Raw genomic sequence first — 11,332 nt, forward strand, 5'->3', positions numbered from 1 at the left:
CAATGACTTCACTAAGGTGAAAATACTCTCTGCGTTAGACCCTCAGCTGCTCTAAATTGAAACAGCTCCTTTGAAATTATTTACGCTGCTAATTATCTGGTCCATACGGTTAATAATTTTAAGACCACCCAATAATGCGGGTTAACTCACTACCATTCTCACTGATTCTAGCAGGAGTTCTACTTGGTTGCTGCTCCAGACAATAAAGCTTTTTGAATAACTTCATGTTGAATACCGAAGTGCAGGAACAATGAAAATTAGTGGATGCTTTTTGAAAACTTGACCCATTTGATTCTGTGACAAGCTCCAGAGATGATTACTGTGTAATACAACAGACAGTGATCAGTCCACCCATAGGATGAATAACATATCAAAATGTTTTAACCATCTTAAATGTGACAAAAAGGATAATCAAGAGAAAGCTGCCCTTTACAGTGAGGTAACCTTGTCTCCTTTGAATTAGGGAAAAAGGAAGCTTTTAAAGCAGTTACAATCTAAAGTCTTTTAAATATAGACCTGACGCCTTTTTCTTCAGAACATAAATTTTTCACCAACAATGCATTATAGACAACTTAATATGGCTTTGATAATTTGACCTTAATTCACTGAATAATTTCAACCAGGGGTAGGGAGAGAACAAAGACACAGTTCCCAGCTGAATTCACAAAAGAACTGGGGCAGAGATTGTTCCTCTTTTATGCAGTGACGGAATGAGTGCTGACCAGCCTGTGAAGGGGCCAGTCCTGGTTCTTTATAAATGGTTTGGAGCTCTCCTCCCATTATTCCTAGGGATAGTGCTCCAACCACTCTGCTTTTGTTTATGGTTCCAGTGCTACTTCTCGAAGCTGTGCTCCTTTGCATGAAATACTAACTGAAAAACGGACTGGGATCAAGGAAGTTTGTCCCTCAGGATGGCGTCTTGACCACCCACAAAACTGCAGAATGAACACTAAAATAGACATTCAAAGCAGAACAGCTCTGACAGGAAAGACTGAGAGGCACCTTCCTTAAACATCTCCAGTTTATGGTTTTGGGGTCTACTGGGAACAGCACTATCCAAGTCCTCTGTCTGAACCTACAGAGGCATTTGAAACAAGTTTTCCTGTATCCTCATAATACCTTCTACAGTGTCTGAGTGTCCCTCAATCTCTCCTAATGACTCTGTCCTATTCGCTATGAAATATTTAAATCCTAATTGAGTCAGAAACTTCTGCAACAACTTCATTGTCACTTGAGATCATGAGGCTGACTTCCTTCCCAGAACAAATGAGTGGAGAACTGGATTTCTCACTTTTTAAGAAAGTGTCTTAAGAAGAGCACCGTGGACCACCACTAGCACATTACAGAGTCAACATTTTCTTCTCTTGATTTTTACAACAAATACTCATCTATGAACTACTTCACTTTCAGCTGTACTGAATATTTCCCCTCATCCAGATACTACAGGTTTGGCAGGAAAACACATATTAATGCACACACGCATGCACTTTAGTTTTGGATGGCGTGAACTTTTTCTTTATTTGGTTTTGGCTCAGCACTGAAATGATAGAGTAATATATTCACTATGCCACCGAAATTAGCCTTTTCAAATTAAGAAGACATAGTTAATTAAAACAAAAACTTTTATTTAATATAATTTAATGTATTAGGACTTTTTTTGACCTTTGATTATTCAAAATGTTCTCAACAGATGAATGTCTGGCTCCACTGAGAGACACTTGAAACTTGAGATTGAAAACCATAGCTGGCTCTGACTCTCCTTAGGCAAAAGGACTTTCAGTCATTTGTGCAGGAAACAGTCCTTTGCCTGTCTGGTCCTCAGGCTGTGAAATGAACTCCAGAAGGATCCTGGGCCTGTCACAAGCATCACTACTTCCATTCCTAGCTGAAAGAGCACAAGTTGCTACCTCTGACAAGCACATAAAGCACAGTGCATCTTAAAACAACAATTAGGAAAAAAGAAAAAAAAAACGAAAAAGGAAAAAGAAACCTAACTGAAAGAAGACACTACACAAATAATTTTTCCCCCAGGATAAGATTAGAATGGAACGAACTCCACGTAGCAGATGTTGGTTGTGGCACTTAATGTTCTACGGGAAGGTGCTCAGATGCCTGTGCCTTTGCAGAGCAATTGTAAAATGTTTCTTGGCATGCTTGGAGACTTAATGTTATTAAAAAGTCAGAGCTATCAGATGCAACAAACCAGCCTGGTCTGACTTTTGGCAACTTGTTATTTCATATGGTGTAAATAATCATAAAATCAAATGGCATGTACTTATAATTTTATAGTAATTGCGTCTATAGCACTTGCCAGTTTTTTCATAATAACTTCATGTATAATTAGTACAGAATCTTCAGGCATAAATAACTCTCTAATTAGTCTATAATCTGTAATTATAATGTACTTACAGACTAGTTATTTGCTTATTTGGACTCTGTAAAATAAAATATATTCCTGATAAAACTTTGAAGGAGAATTATGTAGATTTTGTGTTTGGAGATCATTCTTAGAGCTGTCAGGAGAACGAAAATAAGGCGTAATAGATGAAATCAGAAAGTGTTTACTAGTTATGGCATGTTTATGACAATGAATGATAAAAGAGGAGATGCAGGTTCAGAAAAAGATCAACAGAAAGGTTTACTGAAATCATGCAAAAGTAAACAGGCACCTTTCAATTTCCTGTGAATCCCGTAACAAGGAACCTGGGGATGAGAAACAGCAAGCAAGAGTAGCAAGACAATGTTTTGTTTCAGCTAATTCTTTTAGGGCCTTACCTTGCTTTATCTTGCCTTGCCTTCCATTTTCCCTTCCACTTCCCCTTCCCTTCTTGTCCTTTGCCTTCTCTTTACCTACCTTCCTTTTTCTTTTCCTCTTTTTCCTTTTCCTTTTCCCTTTGTCTAAGAATCACAGAAACAAAAAGAATAATGCTATTTGATAATCAGATAAACATCCCACTGGCAAGAAATGCATGAGCTACTGCGTCTCAGGAGAAGAAAACCTCAGATGAAAGGATTTACTCAAAAATTACATACCTCAGATGACAGTAAATCTTGGATAAATGAGTTGGTACATGACTTTCCAGGAGGATAGTTTTGTGACAGCTTTAAAACAGTGATATTAAGGTAGTTCTAAAACACTTTCAATTCCCTAAGATGGTTTGGGTTTGTTTTTTTTTTTAGAAATATTCTGAGGTACTTGCAGAGTATGCAACATGAATAATACTACTCTTCAGCATGATGCTTAACACATTTCCCCGTACTTTTGCAATAATGCAGAGATGAATATTTGAAAATCTGCACTTTTACAACTTTTAGTGTTAGAATCTGATTACCACACATAGATACAGAGAGGAAAATACTATTGTTCTCAGTTTGGTGAAAACCCATTGCAAGAGGTGCTATTTCACCTGGAATTGGTTCATATTGTGAAACTTGTGATGTTTCAATATTCCTTTAACATCAGCAGACTGATTTTCTGGATTATTTTCTTCCTTCTCACAAGAAATGCAACAGATAGAACAAGAAGACAGGGAGAATGAATAGGATGGATAAAATAATTCCTTTAAGGTGAAACAGAAAAATCAGAAATAAAAAGCTGAAATACAGGTGAAAGCTAATGAATAATTCTTCATATCAAGTTAAGGCCAGAATCTGATGTGCCTGTGAATGGGTGTTAGGGATTATGTTCAAGCTTCCCAGGGAGGTGAAAGGATTTCTTGGTAGGGAGAATTTCACAACTAGAGCTAGGTTCTATGCTAGAAGATCCAGGAAATTAACAGTTTAAAGAGGAAAATGAAATTAAAAAAAAACCTCTGGAATTGGCATCACTGTGAAAAAATGTCTTATCTTTTTCCTTATTTCATAGAATCACAGAATGGCTGAGGTTGGAAGGCACCTCTAGAGATCATCTAGTCTAACTCCTATGCCCAAAGTAGGATTTGCTAGTACAGGTCGCTCAGAGCCACATCTGCTTGGGGTTTTAGTATCTCCAAGGATAAAGACTCCACAGTCTCTTTGAGCAGCCTGTGCTATTGTTGGACCACCATCACAGTAAAAGCTTTTTCTTACATTTAAATGGAATTTCCTGTATTTCAACTTATGTCCATTGTCTCTTGTTCTGTCACTGGGCACCACTGAGAATAGTATGGCCCTTCTTGTTTCCCTTCACCCCCTTCACCAGATTTGACTCCATGTGACCTTTTGTTTTTCTTCCCATCCCTACATGCTTGGATAGTGTCTCTATTTTGTTCTTGGGTAATAGCCCATTTCCATCTCTTGTATGCTTCCATTTTGTCTTCGAGTTTTACAGGGAGCAATCTGTTCATCCATGCAGGCTTCCTGCCACCCTTGCTTGATTTTCTGCTTGTCAGGGTGGTCCAATCTTGAGCTTGTAGGAGGTGATCTTTGAAAATCAACCGGCTCTCCTGGGCCTGCTTCTCTTCAGGGCTATTTCTGATGGGATTCTTCCAAGTAGGTCTTTACAGCAGCCAAAGTCTGCTTTCCTTAAGTCCAGCGTTATGATCCAGTTTTGGTTTGGTTTTCTTTTTTTTGACCAGCTTCCTTCTCTCCAGATCCTGAACTCAAGCATCTCAAGGTCTCTCTTTTCAAGTATGACGGTCAGCAGTGTTTCCCCTCATCAGCTCCTTGATCATCTGTGTCAAGAAGTTTTCATGAATACACTCCAGGAAATGTCCTGGATTTGTTGTGCTTTGCTGTATTGATCTACAAACAGATATTGGGATGTTTAAGTCCCCCATGGCCCCCCTAGGGCCTGCACATTTGAGGCTTCTTCCAGTCATCTGGAAAATTAAATTGATGGAATGCAATACAAAAGCACTAGATTGTACTACATACCATGCTGGCATGGGGTATGAAATAACTGAGATATTTTTGTAAAATTACTTAAAAATCTTACTTTTAAAAAAACCCCATTATTTATAAAATTGCTAATTGTTATAATTGTAATTGGTTTTGATCCCAAAATGAGACAAAAAATCAGAAGTTCAGTTCTGACCTTGACATTGCATTTTTACACAGCTGAATATTTTTTTTTTAAACATGCTATTTTATACTTCAGCATAAACTCAAGGATAAAGACAGAACAACATTTTGGTAATAATGAAAGTATGTTCTATATCATTTGTGGTGATATAAGAAGAATTCAACATGAAACATTTTTATTTCTTTCATTCCATGTTATTAGAGAAACAGATATGCTTATATAAATGGTTTTTATTTTATTAAATATGAAGTTTTCAGAAAAAAATAATTAATTTTCTTTTGAAAATAAAAGCTTCATTCATATTCAGTAACAATTGTGTAGAAGTTTAATTACTGGTGACCAACACTGTCATTGTATTTCTTCATAGTGGTCAGATAATTTTGCCCCATTGACTGAAAAATACAGTAGGGAGAGAAAACAGAAGACAAGAAGTTTTATGTTCTTGTGCAGTACTCACAGGCTGCTTGAATGAATGTGGTATGAATGTCAAATAGAGGATGATTGTACTCCTTCATGAGGCTGCACACAGGCATTTCTTCCACATTGTTATACTGCATGGCATGCACTAGAAATGTCTGACTCAGAAGAAGACACAGTCAAATCAGCTATACTTTGTGTCTGTCCTCAAATTCTTTCAAAACCACTCCTGCATATAACACTGTAATCTGTCTGTATTTCCAGTCTTTCAAAGAACTAAGGGCTAGAGCAAATAAATGCTAAGAGGCCAAAATGCCATTCAGGGGGAATGCTTTGCTAGAAAAAATAGGGGTAAAAAAAAAATTAAAAATTCATTCTAACATTTATCTGAGACATGCTCTTAAGACTTCAGGTAGAATCTTCCTTAGGATCTGACGCTATAGCTCTTTGCTTTCCATCTTTGATGAGCCAACATTTCAGAATCTCCAAAACAGTCAGACTTGAAGCAAGAGCCTTCAAAAGTCCAATTTCTTTTCTACATTCATGACTTAGGTAGATGAATTCAGTTCAAATGCAATTAAATAATCAACTAGATGTTTTTAATTTCCAGAGGACAATAGATTTAGGTTCCAGGGCAGCACCAAGCTGATTTTTGCACCTCAGCTCATCAGAAAAGCCTGAAAAAACACTTTAGCAGTGAAAATGCTTCCCAGGTTTACTGGAACAAATAGCAGATAGCAAGTTGGGCTATTCTAGCTATTGCTAGAATTAAAAAAAAAAAAATGTTAAGGATATGGCTGAAGAGTAGGTAAGCAAGAACTGCTTCAAGTTAGAATGTCCAAATAGCATATAAACCAACTATGAAATGTCACAGAGATTGCCCATTATGTTTATGTTTTATAATTAGCTTATCAACATATTTATCCAACATTTATCTGACATATGTCACAACAACTCCATGCAATGCTACAGGCTTGGTCACTAGTGGCTGGAAAGCTGCTTGGCAGAGAGGGATCTGGGGGTACTGGTCGACAGCCACCTGAATGTGAGCCAGCAGTGTGCCCAGGTGGCCAAGAAGGCCAATGGCATTCTGGCTGGTATCAGAAATAGTGTGACCAGGACCAGGGAAGACATCCTTCCCTTGTACTCAGCATTGTTCAGGCCGCACCTTGAATAGTGTGTTCAGTTTTGGGTCCCTCACTACAAGAAAGACATGAGGTGCTGGACCGTGTTCAGAGCAGGGCAACGAAGGTGATGAGGGGTCTGGAGCACAAGTCTGATGAGGAGCAGCTGACGGAACTGGCGTCGTTTAACCTGGAGAAAAGGAAACTGAGGGGAGACCTTATTGCTCTCTATAGCTACCTGAAAGGAGGCTGTAGTGAGGTGGGTGTCGGTCTCTTCTCCCAAGGAACAAGTGTTAGGACAAGGATGGAAGGAAATGACTTCAAGTTGCACCAGGGCAGGTTTAGATTAGATATTAGGAAAAAATTCTTCACTGAAAGTGTTATCAGCCGGTGGAATGGGCTACCCAGGGAAGTGATCGTGTTACCATCTCTGGAGGTATTTAAAAGCCAGGCAGATGAGGTGCTTAGGGACATGTTTTAGTAATGGACAGGTACAGTTGGACTTGATGACCTTAAAGGTCTTTTTCAACCAAATGATTCTGTGATTCTATTAAACATTGGGTAGACAAGAATAAGAGATCAGTCTTCCTCACACTCAGATGAGTTTCGTACAAACCAGGCTTTAGGGTTCTACCTCTAAGTCCATGAGACTTTGCATGAATGTGGCTTCGCTATGGTCCAGTTTGAACAAGAGGCTTGGAGGGATAACTGATCTCAGTTTGTCTTAAAATACCATTCTGAAAATCACTGAATGTGTACAGATATCCATGAATCCGGAGATCATGGGACAGGGCAGATGTCTTGGTAATTATTCCAACTCCTGAGGCACAGTCTTCAGTAAGGGTCCCTCAGAGAGAAGCTGTAACAAGCCCAGGGGGTCTGAAATGCTTTGCCTTCATTGTTCTGTCTGGACTGCTTTCATATGCTTTCTCTTGTAGCAGGGCAAAGTTTCCTACTGTAACAGGGCAAATAGATAAGGCTATGGAAATTTAAAGTTTTGCTGGATAGGCAGGACCACTTTTTTTTGGGATTGGTTATAAACCCAAAGCTACCAGAGTATTTAATTTTTCAGGGTTCTTGGGTTAACATTCATCATACCATCAATCATTTAGTCCACAACTCATTCTCTACCCACACAAGGTCTGTTTTTCCAGAGATGTATCTTTCATTTCTAGAAGTTAGGATTTTTTTTTGTTTTAAAAAATCAGTACTGAAATCTTTTAAAAAAAAAAAAAAAAAAAAAAAAAATCCAGTTGAAAAAGAACCCAAAGGGAATCCAAAAAAAAGTTGGGGGGGGGGGGAGAATCAAGGATAAGCTTCTGTATATAATTTGTATTAAAAAAAAAATCAAAATTCACACCACTTAGTCAAAAGGCTTCCAGCTCATTTAAACCTCCAACATCTTAGATCAGTTCTCCAAGCGAATCACAGTAGACTAGCAGGCTGCTATTTGCTCCATCCTTAAATGTTATTTAAAGCTGCCTACAACCAGAGCTCCAACTCTCAGAGATTTAAAAGAAGGAGCATGAAACAGCTGTTCATTCTTCCATTTCCAAGAAATGCATTTCAGATTATCCATGCTTTAATTTAAAGTTGAAAGCCCCAGAATAAATATGCCTTGTAGGCTAACCAAAAGTTAATTTGCTATCAGTTGCCAAGGCAGCCACTTGCCAATGCTCCCAGTTCTAGCAAAATGTTGGGCAGAAACTGTAGCAAAAATAAGGGGGAAGTAGGACTGGGATTCATGAATAGCATTACCTCAGAGAAAAGCACCATTTCTAAACAGACTCTGGTACTAATCCATCAATAAGGAACGGAGGAGTTCTAAAAACACCTTGGAATTACATTTATATGCAATTGTGTGGAACAAATCTAATTATATTCACAATTATAACACTTATTTTTAGCAGAGACAAACTGCTAAAATGCATAATGTAAACCACAGTACAAGGAGTGACAAATGAATTCAAAGACTACAGGAAAAAAAATCTTTATCTGAAGCTAAAAATGCAGAGAAGGGAGAAAATGATGAATTTCAAAACATTGTTTTGAAGGAGGTTCTTTTTCATTGTTTTGGGTGGCTTTTTTGCTTTTTTTTTTTTTTTTTTTTTAAATCATACTGGTAGAGGCTTTCGGCACTGTAAAAATAGGATGCAAGGTGTTTTACCTTTCACGCATGGTAAACACTGCTTCTCGTTAAAATTTCAGATGAAAAAATGAGACCACAAAAAAAAGAAAGATCTGTCCAGTCACTGATCAGGAGCACATGTCCAGGAGGCATCACAAAAGGGAGTTAACACAGGCTTTGCCATGCTTCAATGACACATGCTGCTTTGTCACAAGAAGTGGAATTTATCTTACCTAAAAGCTGATCTAAATCAGTGCTTCTGACTTTGTACTTAAGAGATGGAAATAGGTAGGTCCAAAGGCATCTTGCCTGTCTTAGGCACTTGTTAAAGGATGTCAAAATATTTCTGTAGCTTCATTAACTATAGAGGGAGCCTATGGAGTTCACTTACACAGAAAGCCTACATTTTAAACAGCTATGAGTAACTGACTAAAATCTCACCCTTTGTCTACCCCGAGGAACCAATCTATTGTGAACTTAAGTTTCAGAACAGCATGAGGCAAACTAGCTGGCTGAACTATTTCAGGTATAGGTTTATTCGTGGCGTGGCATGTTCAAGCAGTCACATTGTGCTAACATTACTTACTACTCAGCACCTTCTACAACAAACAATGATATCTGTAATATTTTGGAAGGCTCTTAGGAAGGTTACAGGGGAAAAATAATGGATTCATTTTATGATCTCCATAACGTGGAAAGTCCTGGTTTATGAAGAGTCCTTATGCCCTGTCCAACCATTCTAAATGCTTGTGCACTGTGGGGAGTAGGGGGAATTCTTGCTTGCTACAGCAAACTTAGCCTTTTGGTATCCTGACAGCCAATATATACCCCAATGCAAATCCAAACACATGGGGAATTATCTCTGCCAAAAACGCCGAATCCAGGCATTCTTGCATCTATTGCAGAAAGACATTTAAACTCACAGGGTACCTGCAGCACAACAACCAAATACAGTTTGCAATTAGTTGTTGATTTCCATGGTGTTTTTTCAGGCTCTAAGTCCATAATCCCATCATGGAAGTGTTACTTAAGAAGACCTCTGAGTCCCAAAGTAACCCCACATGCCGTGGCTGCTGGCAGTTCCTGAATGTGAGAGAGCAATCTGTATGTATGGTGCGCTCTAGGTCACTTCCAAAGTACAACTGAGAAACAGATGTTCCCATTGGCAACATTATGAAATCCTCAGCATCCAAGTGAGTGGCACCTTTGCCTGAACTCGCTGAGATAACAAGACCACACTGAGCAAGCAAAGCCTCCTGCCAGTTACCATAACACCTGATGTGATGTTGCCCTACAAAAACAAGTTTATCCAACAGCACAGAGACATCTGCTCTAGTGTAACAAATTAAAGTATCTTTGGAAGTAAAGGTATTCTAACTTTTGTCTATATCAGCTATTCAATCCTTGAAAAATTTTCTCATTTCCCCCTTCCTGTTGGATTCACATAGAAAATGGCATTTCTGACAAAGACAGAGAGACACTGGTTGAAAAAAGACATCAAGATTCTGCTCCATGGAGGTTCTTTTGATATGTAGGTTTTCAGGAGTAAATATGCACTTTGCAATACTGCTGAGGCAATACTTGAACCACTGAGAAAAATAGGGTAGACTTAGCTTATTATTCAGTGTAAATAAAGGTAGCACATCCTGAATCTGTACAAGTCTCAGACTAATAAAATGCTTGCAGTAGAACAGACAGTAATGAAAAAGAGATGGGATGTTGCATGGGTGACCGAATCATGGCTCCTGAGCATTTACTTATGTCAGTAATAGCATGAGAGCTTCTAGGTAAAAGGGAGGAGGTCATCTAGATAAAGGCTGTTGAAGGCAAAAGGAGTTGAAAACCCTGGCAACCGATAGCATATTCAGCATCACAAGAGAACAGTGAGACTATTTACTTCCCCTAAGCCAATGCCACCCTTCCTATAGTAAAGTGTATCATGTCTCTAATAAAGATCTTGGTATGCGACTGATTCTGGCAGGATGGCTACCAATGACACAGAGCATCATTTCACAACATGGTTGAAGCGAACCTGCAATATGAGGTTAACACTGTTGAAGATATGTCTGATTCTTAGGCCAGTTCTCCAGACAGTTTAAGTCTAGATGAAGATGAATCAGCAGCTGAATTTATAAAATAAAACTGAATGTAAAGGACCGAAAATGTAATTGGGAAGCAAAACCAAGGTGGTTACAGAACATATTTTACACAGATTCTACTCCATTTCAAATGTTACAGCTTCTGAAGATCCATAATTGAGCAATTATGAAACAGAGAAAAGAATGATCATTTGTGTGTGAGTGTTATAGAACAATGATAGACCATTAATTGAAACACTAATTACCTTTCATAAGTGTTTTACGAGGCAGACAGCTTCTAACATAGTGCTAGAAGCAACACTCAGGGCATTATTTCCATCAAAGCTTTTCGGTTGAATTGCACTATTGTTTATAGCTACTCTATCTACCCTCAGACAGCGTACAATTTTAGATACTTGTTTCCAAGGAGCAACCTCTCATTTTTATCTTGCATTTACAGTGCAAGAAACTGTTTCCTGTCTCTGCTATTCATGTTGCTTAGAAGCCTACTCTGTAGTGCTGTTATGAATATGGACTCTTTAGTTGGACTAGAAGAAGCCAGACTAGACAAGCCTACTCACAT

This window comes from Egretta garzetta, unplaced genomic scaffold (genome assembly GCF_000687185.1).
Source record: "Egretta garzetta isolate BGI_Z169 unplaced genomic scaffold, ASM68718v1 scaffold167, whole genome shotgun sequence".
Lineage (NCBI taxonomy): Eukaryota > Metazoa > Chordata > Aves > Pelecaniformes > Ardeidae > Egretta > Egretta garzetta.